This window comes from Ornithodoros turicata, unplaced genomic scaffold (genome assembly GCF_037126465.1).
Source record: "Ornithodoros turicata isolate Travis unplaced genomic scaffold, ASM3712646v1 ctg00000911.1, whole genome shotgun sequence".
Lineage (NCBI taxonomy): Eukaryota > Metazoa > Arthropoda > Arachnida > Ixodida > Argasidae > Ornithodoros > Ornithodoros turicata.
Genome location: NW_026999415.1, coordinates 52,604 through 66,925, shown reverse-complemented (window position 1 = coordinate 66,925; position 14,322 = coordinate 52,604). Strand labels below are relative to the sequence as shown.

At 44.5% G+C, this 14,322-nt stretch overlaps 1 long non-coding RNA gene across 2 annotated transcripts in view; it reads left to right on the top strand.

The window, feature by feature from the left end:
* LOC135375638 (uncharacterized) overlaps positions 1–14,322 on the top strand; it is a 97,313-nt gene that overhangs the window by 73,423 nt on the left and 9,568 nt on the right. The gene's annotated exons all lie outside the window — the stretch shown is intronic.

Genomic DNA, 14,322 nt, shown 5'->3' with positions numbered 1-14,322 from the left:
AGTATCACTCAGTTCACTCGGAAATGCCATGGCGCTGGATCTCGGAACCACGGAGCGCAAAATGTAGCTCCACACAAACACACAGAGCACTCCGCCGCACAGCTGATATTGAAGCCTGTTTATTGGTTGGTAAATCGGAACGTCATATTCGGAGCTCGGCCCACCGATTGGACGGCAAAATGCGACGTAGCCCTTATGACGTATGCGTAGTGGAGAGAGGCGCGCTGGTTACTCATCTTTGAAAGCATTTATATGGGTCACTGATCTGGCACGAGCCGAACGAAATGTATATTTGGGTATTATGACCTGCGTTCTTTCATGGGGTACCATTTTTTTTTAAATGTTAGTCGTCCTGTTTACGGCCCCTTTAAGTCAGGAGAGTCTGCTATGTATTTCACATGCTGGGGAGTGTATCAGTTTATGTAGAATACGCACCCGTCGAGACTGACCAAGGTTATGTTAGGGGAGCCTTTTACGTATTTGATGCCTTGCGGACCGGTCAGTTCATGTAGAATATGCACCCCTCGGGATTGACCAAGGTTAAGTCAGGAGAGTTTGCTATGTATTTCACATGTTAGGGAGTCTATCAGTTTATGTAGAATATGCACCCGTCGAGACTGACCAAAGTTATGTTAGGGGAGCCTTTTACGTATTTGATGCGTTGCGGACCGGTCAGTTCATGTAGAATATGCACCCCTCGGGATTGACCACGGTTTAGTCAGGAGAGTCTGCTATGTATTTCACATGTTAGGGAGTGTATCAGTTTATGTAGAATATGCACCCGTCGAGACTGACCAAGGTTATGTTAGGGGAGCCTTTTACGTATTTGATGCGTTGCGGACCGGTCAGTTCATGTAGAATATGCACCCCTCGGGATTGACCACGGTTTAGTCAGGAGAGTCTGCTATGTATTTCACATGTTAGGGAGTGTATCAGTTTATGTAGAATATGCACCCGTCGAGACTGACCAAGGTTATGTTAGGGGAGCCTTTTACGTATTTGATGCGTTGCGGACCGGTCAGTTCATGTAGAATATGCACCCCTCGGGATTGACCACGGTTTAGTCAGGAGAGTCTGCTATGTATTTCACATGTTAGGGAGTGTATCAGTTTATGTAGAATATGCACCCGTCGAGACTGACCAAGGTTATGTTAGGGGAGCCTTTTACGTATTTGATGCGTTGCGGACCGGTCAGTTCATGTAGAATATGCGCCCCTCGGGATTGACCACGGTTTAGTCAGGAGAGTCTGCTATGTATTTCACATGTTAGGGAGTGTATCAGTTTATGTAGAATATGCACCCGTCGAGACTGACCAAGGTTATGTTAGGGGAGCCTTTTACGTATTTGATGCGTTGCGGACCGGTCAGTTCATGTAGAATATGCACCCCTCGGGATTGACCACGGTTTAGTCAGGAGAGTCTGCTATGTATTTCACATGTTAGGGAGTGTATCAGTTTATGTAGAATATGCACCCGTCGAGACTGACCAAGGTTATGTTAGGGGAGCCTTTTACGTATTTGATGCGTTGCGGACCGGTCAGTTCATGTAGAATATGCACCCCTCGGGATTGACCACGGTTTAGTCAGGAGAGTCTGCTATGTATTTCACATGTTAGGGAGTGTATCAGTTTATGTAGAATATGCACCCGTCGAGACTGACCAAGGTTATGTTAGGGGAGCCTTTTACGTATTTGATGCGTTGCGGACCGGTCAGTTCATGTAGAATATGCGCCCCTCGGGATTGACCACGGTTTAGTCAGGAGAGTCTGCTATGTATTTCACATGTTAGGGAGTGTATCAGTTTATGTAGAATATGCACCCGTCGAGACTGACCAAGGTTATGTTAGGGGAGCCTTTTACGTATTTGATGCGTTGCGGACCGGTCAGTTCATGTAGAATATGCGCCCCTCGGGATTGACCACGGTTTAGTCAGGAGAGTCTGCTATGTATTTCACATGTTAGGGAGTGTATCAGTTTATGTAGAATATGCACCCGTCGAGACTGACCAAGGTTATGTTAGGGGAGCCTTTTACGTATTTGATGCGTTGCGGACCGGTCAGTTCATGTAGAATATGCACCCCTCGGGATTGACCACGGTTTAGTCAGGAGAGTCTGCTATGTATTTCACATGTTAGGGAGTGTATCAGTTTATGTAGAATATGCACCCGTCGAGACTGACCAAGGTTATGTTAGGGGAGCCTTTTACGTATTTGATGCGTTGCGGACCGGTCAGTTCATGTAGAATATGCACCCCTCGGGATTGACCACGGTTTAGTCAGGAGAGTCTGCTATGTATTTCACATGTTAGGGAGTGTATCAGTTTATGTAGAATATGCACCCGTCGAGACTGACCAAGGTTATGTTAGGGGAGCCTTTTACGTATTTGATGCGTTGCGGACCGGTCAGTTCATGTAGAATATGCGCCCCTCGGGATTGACCACGGTTAAGTCAGGAGAGTCTGCTATGTATTTCACATGTTAGGGAGTGTATCAGTTTATGTAGAATATGCACCCGTCGAGACTGACTAAGGTTACGTTAGGGGAGCCTTTTACGTATTTGATGCGTTGCGGACCGGTCAGTTCATGTAGAATATGCACCCCTCGGGAATGACCAAGGTTAAGTCAGGAGAGTCTGCTATGTATTTCACATGTTAGAGAGTGTATCAGTTTATGTAGAATATGCACCCGTCGAGACTTGAATTTAGTCATGTTGAAACTCACGGTTGCAAAATGCACACGGTCTGTTGTCACTCTATCATGACAGCAACAAAAACAAAATGCTTTTTCGCAGAGCACAGAGCCAACGCTGTGTTATTGCTCGTTTGCATAAATTTGTCATGCAAGTCTAAATGTGGCCAACATGTGACATGCTTTTAGACGTCTAACGGTAGACGTCTACTGCCATACATCTCTGCCATGTCTCGTAGACCACCCCTTCTTAGACGTCTAAATAACAGTATAACGTTATGGACAGCTTCAAGACGTTTAAATTTATCGGTATCCCTAGAGTCTCCAGTTAGCCCATTTTTAGACGTATACTAGCGCATGTGTTACGTGGGTTGTACATGGCATTCATTTCCCGGAAAAGACCTTCAGTACGTGTTCATTGTAGCTACTGTGTAATCGCCGACAAGGCACGCTGCGAATGAGACAGTAGCTGTAGCTGTAGACAAGAGCTGTAGCTTTCACTGTCATTTAGAGTGTCAAGGTTGCGAGAGATTAAATTTCCACAAACTGTTGGAGGCCGAAAGCGTCTCTCACGAGGTGCGTTATTTCCTTTGCAACCACGCGTTCACAACCACATGTGCACGTGGAATATAAAAGCTAAAACAACATTTGACATCAATCGTAATGAAAATTACAAGGTTATGGCCATGAACGAGACAGGGATTCAGATTATATAGCGCGTAGAAACTGTTGCGTGGTGCATGGGTTCACAGAATACGCAATAAACATGTACGGGGGATGTATTTATTAGAACAAAGAAAAAAAAAGGAAGCATGAATCACAACATGTTATATTAGACAGAAAAAAAAGACGCGTCTTCCTTACTACGTATTCCAAGAAGAAGAAGTAGAAAGAAACAAGGATGGCAAAGTGTAAAATACGAAGCGACGCCGTGCAAAACTATGCGGTAACCTTATAACTGCGGTTTCTCGTTTCCTGTTGTTTTACTTTCCGATGCATTCCCCATTCAAATCAGGGAGAAGAAAGAAAGAAGGGTGTGAAAAGGGGGTAACTTCTATAGTTGACACCGACGTCAACATGGCGTCTAATAAAGGTTGTAAAAAGTGGTGGTAAATGAAATCATCATTTATCCAAATTACTACAAAACGGCGTACGCCCCCGTGGCGGACCGAATCAGAAGCGGGAAAACGTGCTATGCGTTGAAGTTGTTTTGAGAGTGAGGTAGCAGCTAGAACTTTGCAACCTTTTAGTCACAACATATAGTGACAACTATTACCTTCTAACAGGTGTAGCTGCTCCACCCATTTTTCTAAGAGTGTAGGGAGAAAAATTAACGGCCTCCTTTTTGGTTCAACGAGGGATAACATATCAACTTGGAAGAAAAAGCTGGGATAATCTCAAATTGGGAGTTTATGGTTTTCAGGTTTGGGTCAAATATAGGAGCATAACTGCAATGAGTTATCATGTAATGTTGGAGGAGAGGACAACGTGCTGTGGTGTTTGGCCTAAGAACAACTATTTTGGCGACACAGTGCGTGTTGGTCAGATTCTTTCCCTGAAATCAGACAACTTTCTCAAGGTACTGCACCGCTCATACGGTGTATCTCCCTGGGCGCAGACAAAAGCTCACCGGACAAACGTTTACGCTCGTAACTTTGAAGGCGAACATAAGGTCACCGTTTTACTCGCTTCTTGTTTTCCAGCTGCTTTATTTATTGCACTGGCCACTAATAAAAATATTTAAGACATGTCAATCAACGCCTCTTACATATTTGGGTAATTTAAATTTTAAATTGACCAAGGTCCACCGATGACATTTTTTTTATTTCAGCGTTATGACTCCCCCTCGCAATTACTCCACCTCGCGGGACTGACACCATTGTATCAAAGGACTCGAATTCAGCGACTTAAGCTACTATGGCTCATAATAAATAACCATACCTGTATTAGGCCTTCTGATTATATTACATTTAACACAACTGGTAGCCACCGAACGAAACATAGCAAATCCATTAAACAATTATTTTTCTAGGACTAACTGCCTTATGTACTCTTTCTTTCCGCCGTCCATTCAGGCATGGAACGGACTGACGGAAGAAATGGTACGGTGTGACACCTTGTCGAGTTTTATGCTGGCGATCGCAAATTTATAGGTAGAGTGTGCTGCTACGTTTGTTGTAATCTTATGTGAAGGTTGTATGCGTGTGTAGATGGTTTTGATATAAGGTATATACATGTGTTCGAGGTTCATCTAAATTTTCTGTATATCCGCGGCTGCTACGGAGCAAGATGTTTCTCCGTGTGTATGTAATCCCACTCCTTCTTTGGCGTCAAAGACGCTAGAAGTATAAATAAAAAAATAAAAAAAATATGTTGTAAACGACCTGAAGTGAAGACGAAAGCAGTTACCCGGAGCTTCCTACGATCAACCAGTCCACAGATGGAGAGGGGGAAAGGTGGCGCCGTCTTCGCGAAGTAATTTTTTCTCGCGACTTTGCAGCCTTACTGATGCCACTTCATTCACATCACAGCCCTCATAGCTAGCACACGTAAATTCTGGGCACTCTAGTATACCTCTACGGAGTGAAAACGGTGTCACTTTAAAGGGACGCTGAAAAAAAATGCCAAAATCAGCAGATATGACAAAAACTGCACGTTTTCTAGCGCTCATTGCTCCTCGACGGCAAGTCACATATTCATAAATGAAGCATGCTTTTAATGCGCAATCTTTCCTCTATCGTTCAATATATAGAAAACCATTCTAACGCGTTTTGTTGCTGAAACAAATGTCAGTAAAGTTAGGTGAGAGCAGAAAATTGCTGATGTTTGGTTTGGCATACCTCAACGCCTGTTATACCTATTCCGATAATTTTGCGGTTACTCAAGGGCCAACGTATCCCCTAAATCCAGCTGCAAAAATATGTTGCATTATTTTAATAGGCTGAACGCAGCGAATTTTTCTCTGTGCCCTGGTCTCGCCGTTGCGGCCTTCACTCCGACTCCACCTACGAGTGGCACGCCATCGCGCGTTTCCCATTTCACAGGGCCTTCGATCTCCCGCCGATGACACTTAGTTGTGGACATGTCCACGTCGGCATTCTTATTTACGGGCAACCCTTTTATATGCCGTTGCGAGACCAACAGATGGCGTCTGCCTATTATGCCGCTGCAACTGAGAGTACTGACTCGCGATATGTAGCCGAGTATTACAACAACTTTTGCAGCAGTTTTGTTAATACTGCACAGGGTGTGCGCTTAAAAACAATTCTGTACAGGGAAGTGCTACCAAATGGCTCATTGCTGGAGGTGCCGTCTTTATTAGAGCTGTTTATTTTACAGCTGTTTACGTCTTTATTACAGCTGTTTACAGAGGTTTATTACAGCTGCAAAAAGAAGTAACAAAAAACTGTCCGGCTACATTGCATAGGTAGCATATGCATCCCCTGAGCCCCTCATAACTTGGTCACTTAGACAGGATTTGGTCAATAAAGAGGAAGGTTGCACCACGCTAGACAAGGCGAACCCTTGTCGTGAGAACGCGTCGTTCATTCTTTTTTTATTAATATATGCCACAAATAGATGTCACGATAATTTCCATCGCACAAAGGCGCGATACCCATGCAATGTGTTACTTCTTCTTGTGGCTGTAATAAAGACGGCAACTCCAGCAGTCATCCACTCGCAGCGCTTCCCAAATTTAAATTTCATTAAAAAATTCACACCATGTGCAGCATTGGCAAAACTGTTTCAAAAGTTGTTGCTATACTCAGCTGCATAACGTCAGTCAGTACTCCACTCACAGTCACTGCAACGGCATATAAAAAGGGTTGCACGTAAATAAGAATGCCGACGTGGACATGTTCACAACTAAGTGTCATCGGCGGGAGATCGAAGGCCCTGTAAAATGGGAAACGCGCGATGGCGTGCCACTCGAGAGTGGAGTCGGAGTGAAGGCCGCCACGGCGAGACCTGGGCGCAGGAAAAAATTATCTGCGTTCACCCTACTAAAATAGTGCAACACATTTTCGCAGCTGGATTAAGGGGATACGTTGGCCTTTCAGTAACCACCAAATTATCGGAATAAGTATTGCAGGGGCTGAGGTATGCCATAGCAAACATCGGCAATTTTCTGCTCTCACCTAACTTTACTGACATTTCTTTCCGCAACAAAACGCGTTAGAATAGTTTTCTATATATTGAACGATAGAGGAGAGATTGCACATTAAAACGATGCTTCATTTATGAATATGTGACTTGCCGTCGAGGAGCAATGAGCGCTACAAAACGTGCAATTTTTGTCATATCTGTTGACTTCGGCATTTTTTCTTCAGCGTCCCTTTAAAGTGACACCGTTTTCACTCCGTACAGGACGTACTCCGTACGTATACTAGAGTGCCCAGACTTTACGTGTCCTAGCTACGAGGGCTGTGATGCGAATGAAGTGGCATCAGTAAGGCTGGAAAGTCGCGAGAAAAAATTACGACGCGAAGACGGCGCCACCCCTACACCCTCTCCATATGTGCACTGGTTGATCGTAGGAAGCTCCGGGAACCTGCTTTCGTCTTCACTTAAGGTCATTTACAACATATATTTTTTTCACTGAAATCAAAAAATGTGATCTTGGTCAATTTAAAATGCAATTACCCAAATATGTAAGAGGCTTTGATTGACCTGTCATAAATATTTTTATTAGTGGCCAATGTAATAAATAAAGCAGCTGGAAAATAAGAAGCAAGTGAAACGGTGACCTTATGTTCGCCTTCAAAGTTACGAGCGTAAACGTTTGTCCGGTGAGCTTTTGTCTGCGCCCAGGGAGATACACCGCATGAGCGCTGCAGTCCCTTGAGAAAGTTGTCTGATTTCGCGGAATGAATCTGACCAACACGCACTGTGTCGCCAAAATAGTTGTTCTTAGGCCAAACACCACAGCTCGTTGTAGTCTCCTCCAGCATTACATGATAACTCATTCCAGTTATGCTCCTACATTTGATTCGAACGTGAAAACCATGAAGTCCGAATTAAAATTATCCCCGCATTTTCTTCCACGTTGATATGTTATCTAGAAGTATCTACCTATCACAGTAGGCAACACGCGTCTTTTTTTCTGTCTCTCTCTCTAATATAACATGCTGTGTTTCATCCTTCTCTTCTTTTTCTTCAGGTAATAAATATATCCCCCCGTACGTGTTAATTGCGTATTCTGTGAATGCATGCACCACGCAACGGTTTCTACGCTCTGTATAATCTGAATCCCTGTCTCGTTCATGGCCATAACCTTGTCATCTTAATTACGGTAGGTGTCGAATTCTGCTTTAGTTTTTATATTTCGCGTGCACATGTGGTTGTGAACGCGTGGTTGTCAAGGAAATAACGCACCTCTCGTGAAGGACGCTCTCGGCCAGCAACTAGTTTGTGGAAATATAATCTCTCGCAGCCTTGACACACTCTAAAAGAGAGAACTGATGTTCTGTGGCTGGAACAACATAATCGTACACTCTAAATGACAGTGAAAGCTACTGTCGCATTCGCACCATCTGTTGTCAGCGATTACACAGTTGCTAAAACGAACACGTACTGAAGGTCTGTTCCGGGAAATGAATGCCACGTACAACCCACGTAACACATGCGCTAGTATAGTCTAAAAATGGGCTAACTGGAGACTTTACGGATACCGATAAATTTAGACGTCTTGAAGCTGTCAATAACGTTATACTGTTATTTAGACCTCTAAGAAGGGGTGGTCTACCAGACATGGCGGAGATGTTTGGCAGTAAACGTCTACCGTTAGACGTCTAAAAGCATGTCACATGTTGACCACATTTAGACTTGCACGACAAATTAATGCAAAGGGAGCTATAACACAGCGTTGCCTCTGTGCTCTGCGAAAAATGGTCAAAGTATTTTGTTTTTGCTGCTGTCATGATAGAGCGACAACAGACCGTGCGCATTTTGCAACCGTGAGGTTCAATGTGATTAAATTCAATTACGTAAATAACGGAACAAATACGTAAACGGATAAATTACGGATCAAATACGTAAAAGGCTCCCATAACATAACATTGGTCAGTCTCGACGCGTGCATATTCTACATAAACTGATACGCTCCCCAACATGTGAAATACATAACGGGCTCTCCTGACTTAACCTTGGTCAATCCCGAGAAGTGCATATTCTACATGAACTGACCGGTGCGCAACGCATCAAATACGTAAAAGGCTCCCATAACATAACATTGGTCAGTCTCGACGCGTGCATATTCTACATAAACTGATACGCTCCCCAACATGTGAAATACATAACGGGCTCTCCTGACTTAACCTTCGTCAATCCCGAGAAGTGCATATTCTACATGAACTGACCGGTGCGCAACGCATCAAATACGTAAAAGGCTCCCATAACATAACATTGGTCAGTCTCGACGCGTGCATATTCTACATAAACTGATACGCTCCCCAACATGTGAAATACATAACGGGCTCTCCTGACTTAACCTTGGTCAATCCCGAGAAGTGCATATTCTACATGAACTGACCGGTGCGCAACGCATCAAATACGTAAAAGGCTCCCATAACATAACATTGGTCAGTCTCGACGCGTGCATATTCTACATAAACTGATACGCTCCCCAACATGTGAAATACATAACGGGCTCTCCTGACTTAACCTTCGTCAATCCCGAGGGTGCATATTCTACATGAACTGACCCACTCCGTAACGCATCAGATTCGTAAAAGGTTCCCCTAAAATAACCTAGGTCAGTCTCGACGGGTGGATATTCTACATAAGCTGATACACTTCCCAAAGTGTGAAATACATAACAGGCTCTCCTGACCTGACCTTGGTCAATCCCGAGGGGTGCATATTCTACATGAACTGACCGGTGCGCAACGCATCAAATACGTAAAAGGCTCCCATAACATAACATTGGTCAGTCTCGACGCGTGCATATTCTACATAAACTGATACGCTCCCCAACATGTGAAATACATAACGGGCTCTCCTGACTTAACCTTCGTCAATCCCGAGGGTGCATATTCTACATGAACTGACCCACTCCGTAACGCATCAGATTCGTAAAAGGTTCCCCTAAAATAACCTAGGTCAGCCTCGACGGGTGGATATTCTACATAAGCTGATACACTTCCCAAAGTGTGAAATACATAACAGGCTCTCCTGACCTGACCTTGGTCAATCCCGAGGGGTGCATATTCTACATGAACTGACCGGTGCGCAACGCATCAAATACGTAAAAGGCTCCCATAACATAACATTGGTCAGTCTCGACGCGTGCATATTCTACATAAACTGATACGCTCCCCAACATGTGAAATACATAACGGGCTCTCCTGACTTAACCTTGGTCAATCCCGAGGGTGCATATTCTACATGAACTGACCCACTCCGTAACGCATCAGATTCGTAAAAGGTTCCCCTAAAATAACCTATAGGTCAGTCTCGACGGGTGGATATTCTACATAAGCTGATACACTTCCCAAAGTGTGAAATACATAACAGGCTCTCCTGACCTGACCTTGGTCAATCCCGAGGGGTGCATATTCTACATGAACTGACCGGTGCGCAACGCATCAAATACGTAAAAGGCTTCCATAACATAACATTGGTCAGTCTCGACGCGTGCATATTCTACATAAACTGATACGCTCCCCAACATGTGAAATACATAACGGGCTCTCCTGACTTAACCTTCGTCAATCCCGAGGGTGCATATTCTACATGAACTGACCCACTCCGTAACGCATCAGATTCGTAAAAGGTTCCCCTAAAATAACCTATAGGTCAGTCTCGACGGGTGGATACTCTACATAAGCTGATACACTTCCCAAAGTGTGAAATACATAACAGGCTCTCCTGACCTGACCTTGGTCAATCCCGAGGGGTGCATATTCTACATGAACTGACCGGTGCGCAACGCATCAAATACGTAAAAGGCTCCCATAACATAACATTGGTCAGTCTCGACGCGTGCATATTCTACATAAACTGATACGCTCCCCAACATGTGAAATACATAACGGGCTTTCCTGACTTAACCTTGGTCAATCCCGAGAAGTGCATATTCTACATGAACTGACCGGTGCGCAACGCATCAAATACGTAAAAGGCTCCCATAACATAACATTGGTCAGTCTCGACGCGTGCATATTCTACATAAACTGATACGCTCCCCAACATGTGAAATACATAACGGGCTCTCCTGACTTAACCTTGGTCAATCCCGAGAAGTGCATATTCTACATGAACTGACCGGTGCGCAACGCATCAAATACGTAAAAGGCTCCCATAACATAACATTGGTCAGTCTCGACGCGTGCATATTCTACATAAACTGATACGCTCCCCAACATGTGAAATACATAACGGGCTCTCCTGACTTAACCTTGGTCAATCCCGAGAAGTGCATATTCTACATGAACTGACCGGTGCGCAACGCATCAAATACGTAAAAGGCTCCCATAACATAACATTGGTCAGTCTCGACGCGTGCATATTCTACATAAACTGATACGCTCCCCAACATGTGAAATACATAACGGGCTCTCCTGACTTAACCTTCGTCAATCCCGAGAAGTGCATATTCTACATGAACTGACCGGTGCGCAACGCATCAAATACGTAAAAGGCTCCCATAACATAACATTGGTCAGTCTCGACGCGTGCATATTCTACATAAACTGATACGCTCCCCAACATGTGAAATACATAACGGGCTCTCCTGACTTAACCTTCGTCAATCCCGAGAAGTGCATATTCTACATGAACTGACCGGTGCGCAACGCATCAAATACGTAAAAGGCTCCCATAACATAACATTGGTCAGTCTCGACGCGTGCATATTCTACATAAACTGATACGCTCCCCAACATGTGAAATACATAACGGGCTCTCCTGACTTAACCTTCGTCAATCCCGAGAAGTGCATATTCTACATGAACTGACCGGTGCGCAACGCATCAAATACGTAAAAGGCTCCCATAACATAACATTGGTCAGTCTCGACGCGTGCATATTCTACATAAACTGATACGCTCCCCAACATGTGAAATACATAACGGGCTCTCCTGACTTAACCTTGGTCAATCCCGAGAAGTGCATATTCTACATGAACTGACCGGTGCGCAACGCATCAAATACGTAAAAGGCTCCCATAACATAACATTGGTCAGTCTCGACGCGTGCATATTCTACATAAACTGATACGCTCCCCAACATGTGAAATACATAACGGGCTCTCCTGACTTAACCTTCGTCAATCCCGAGAAGTGCATATTCTACATGAACTGACCGGTGCGCAACGCATCAAATACGTAAAAGGCTCCCATAACATAACATTGGTCAGTCTCGACGCGTGCATATTCTACATAAACTGATACGCTCCCCAACATGTGAAATACATAACGGGCTCTCCTGACTTAACCTTCGTCAATCCCGAGAAGTGCATATTCTACATGAACTGCCCGGTGCGCAACGCATCAAATACGTAAAAGGCTCCCATAACATAACATTGGTCAGTCTCGACGCGTGCATATTCTACATAAACTGATACGCTCCCCAACATGTGAAATACATAACGGGCTCTCCTGACTTAACCTTGGTCAATCCCGAGAAGTGCATATTCTACATGAACTGACCGGTGCGCAACGCATCAAATACGTAAAAGGCTCCCATAACATAACATTGGTCAGTCTCGACGCGTGCATATTCTACATAAACTGATACGCTCCCCAACATGTGAAATACATAACGGGCTCTCCTGACTTAACCTTGGTCAATCCCGAGAAGTGCATATTCTACATGAACTGACCGGTGCGCAACGCATCAAATACGTAAAAGGCTCCCATAACATAACATTGGTCAGTCTCGACGCGTGCATATTCTACATAAACTGATACGCTCCCCAACATGTGAAATACATAACGGGCTCTCCTGACTTAACCTTCGTCAATCCCGAGGGTGCATATTCTACATGAACTGACCCACTCCGTAACGCATCAGATTCGTAAAAGGTTCCCCTAAAATAACCTAGGTCAGTCTCGACGGGTGGATATTCTACATAAGCTGATACACTTCCCAAAGTGTGAAATACATAACAGGCTCTCCTGACCTGACCTTGGTCAATCCCGAGGGGTGCATATTCTACATGAACTGACCGGTGCGCAACGCATCAAATACGTAAAAGGCTCCCATAACATAACATTGGTCAGTCTCGACGCGTGCATATTCTACATAAACTGATACGCTCCCCAACATGTGAAATACATAACGGGCTCTCCTGACTTAACCTTGGTCAATCCCGAGGGTGCATATTCTACATGAACTGACCCACTCCGTAACGCATCAGATTCGTAAAAGGTTCCCCTAAAATAACCTATAGGTCAGTCTCGACGGGTGGATATTCTACATAAGCTGATACACTTCCCAAAGTGTGAAATACATAACAGGCTCTCCTGACCTGACCTTGGTCAATCCCGAGGGGTGCATATTCTACATGAACTGACCGGTGCGCAACGCATCAAATACGTAAAAGGCTTCCATAACATAACATTGGTCAGTCTCGACGCGTGCATATTCTACATAAACTGATACGCTCCCCAACATGTGAAATACATAACGGGCTCTCCTGACTTAACCTTCGTCAATCCCGAGGGTGCATATTCTACATGAACTGACCCACTCCGTAACGCATCAGATTCGTAAAAGGTTCCCCTAAAATAACCTATAGGTCAGTCTCGACGAGTGGATACTCTACATAAGCTGATACACTTCCCAAAGTGTGAAATACATAACAGGCTCTCCTGACCTGACCTTGGTCAATCCCGAGGGGTGCATATTCTACATGAACTGACCGGTGCGCAACGCATCAAATACGTAAAAGGCTCCCATAACATAACATTGGTCAGTCTCGACGCGTGCATATTCTACATAAACTGATACGCTCCCCAACATGTGAAATACATAACGGGCTCTCCTGACTTAACCTTGGTCAATCCCGAGAAGTGCATATTCTACATGAACTGACCGGTGCGCAACGCATCAAATACGTAAAAGGCTCCCATAACATAACATTGGTCAGTCTCGACGCGTGCATATTCTACATAAACTGATACGCTCCCCAACATGTGAAATACATAACGGGCTCTCCTGACTTAACCTTGGTCAATCCCGAGAAGTGCATATTCTACATGAACTGACCGGTGCGCAACGCATCAAATACGTAAAAGGCTCCCATAACATAACATTGGTCAGTCTCGACGCGTGCATATTCTACATAAACTGATACGCTCCCCAACATGTGAAATACATAACGGGCTCTCCTGACTTAACCTTGGTCAATCCCGAGAAGTGCATATTCTACATGAACTGACCGGTGCGCAACGCATCAAATACGTAAAAGGCTCCCATAACATAACATTGGTCAGTCTCGACGCGTGCATATTCTACATAAACTGATACGCTCCCCAACATGTGAAATACATAACGGGCTCTCCTGACTTAACCTTCGTCAATCCCGAGGGTGCATATTTTACATGAACTGACCCACTCCGTAACGCATCAGATTCGTAAAAGGTTCCCCTAAAATAACCTAGGTCAGTCTCGACGGGTGGATATTCTACAT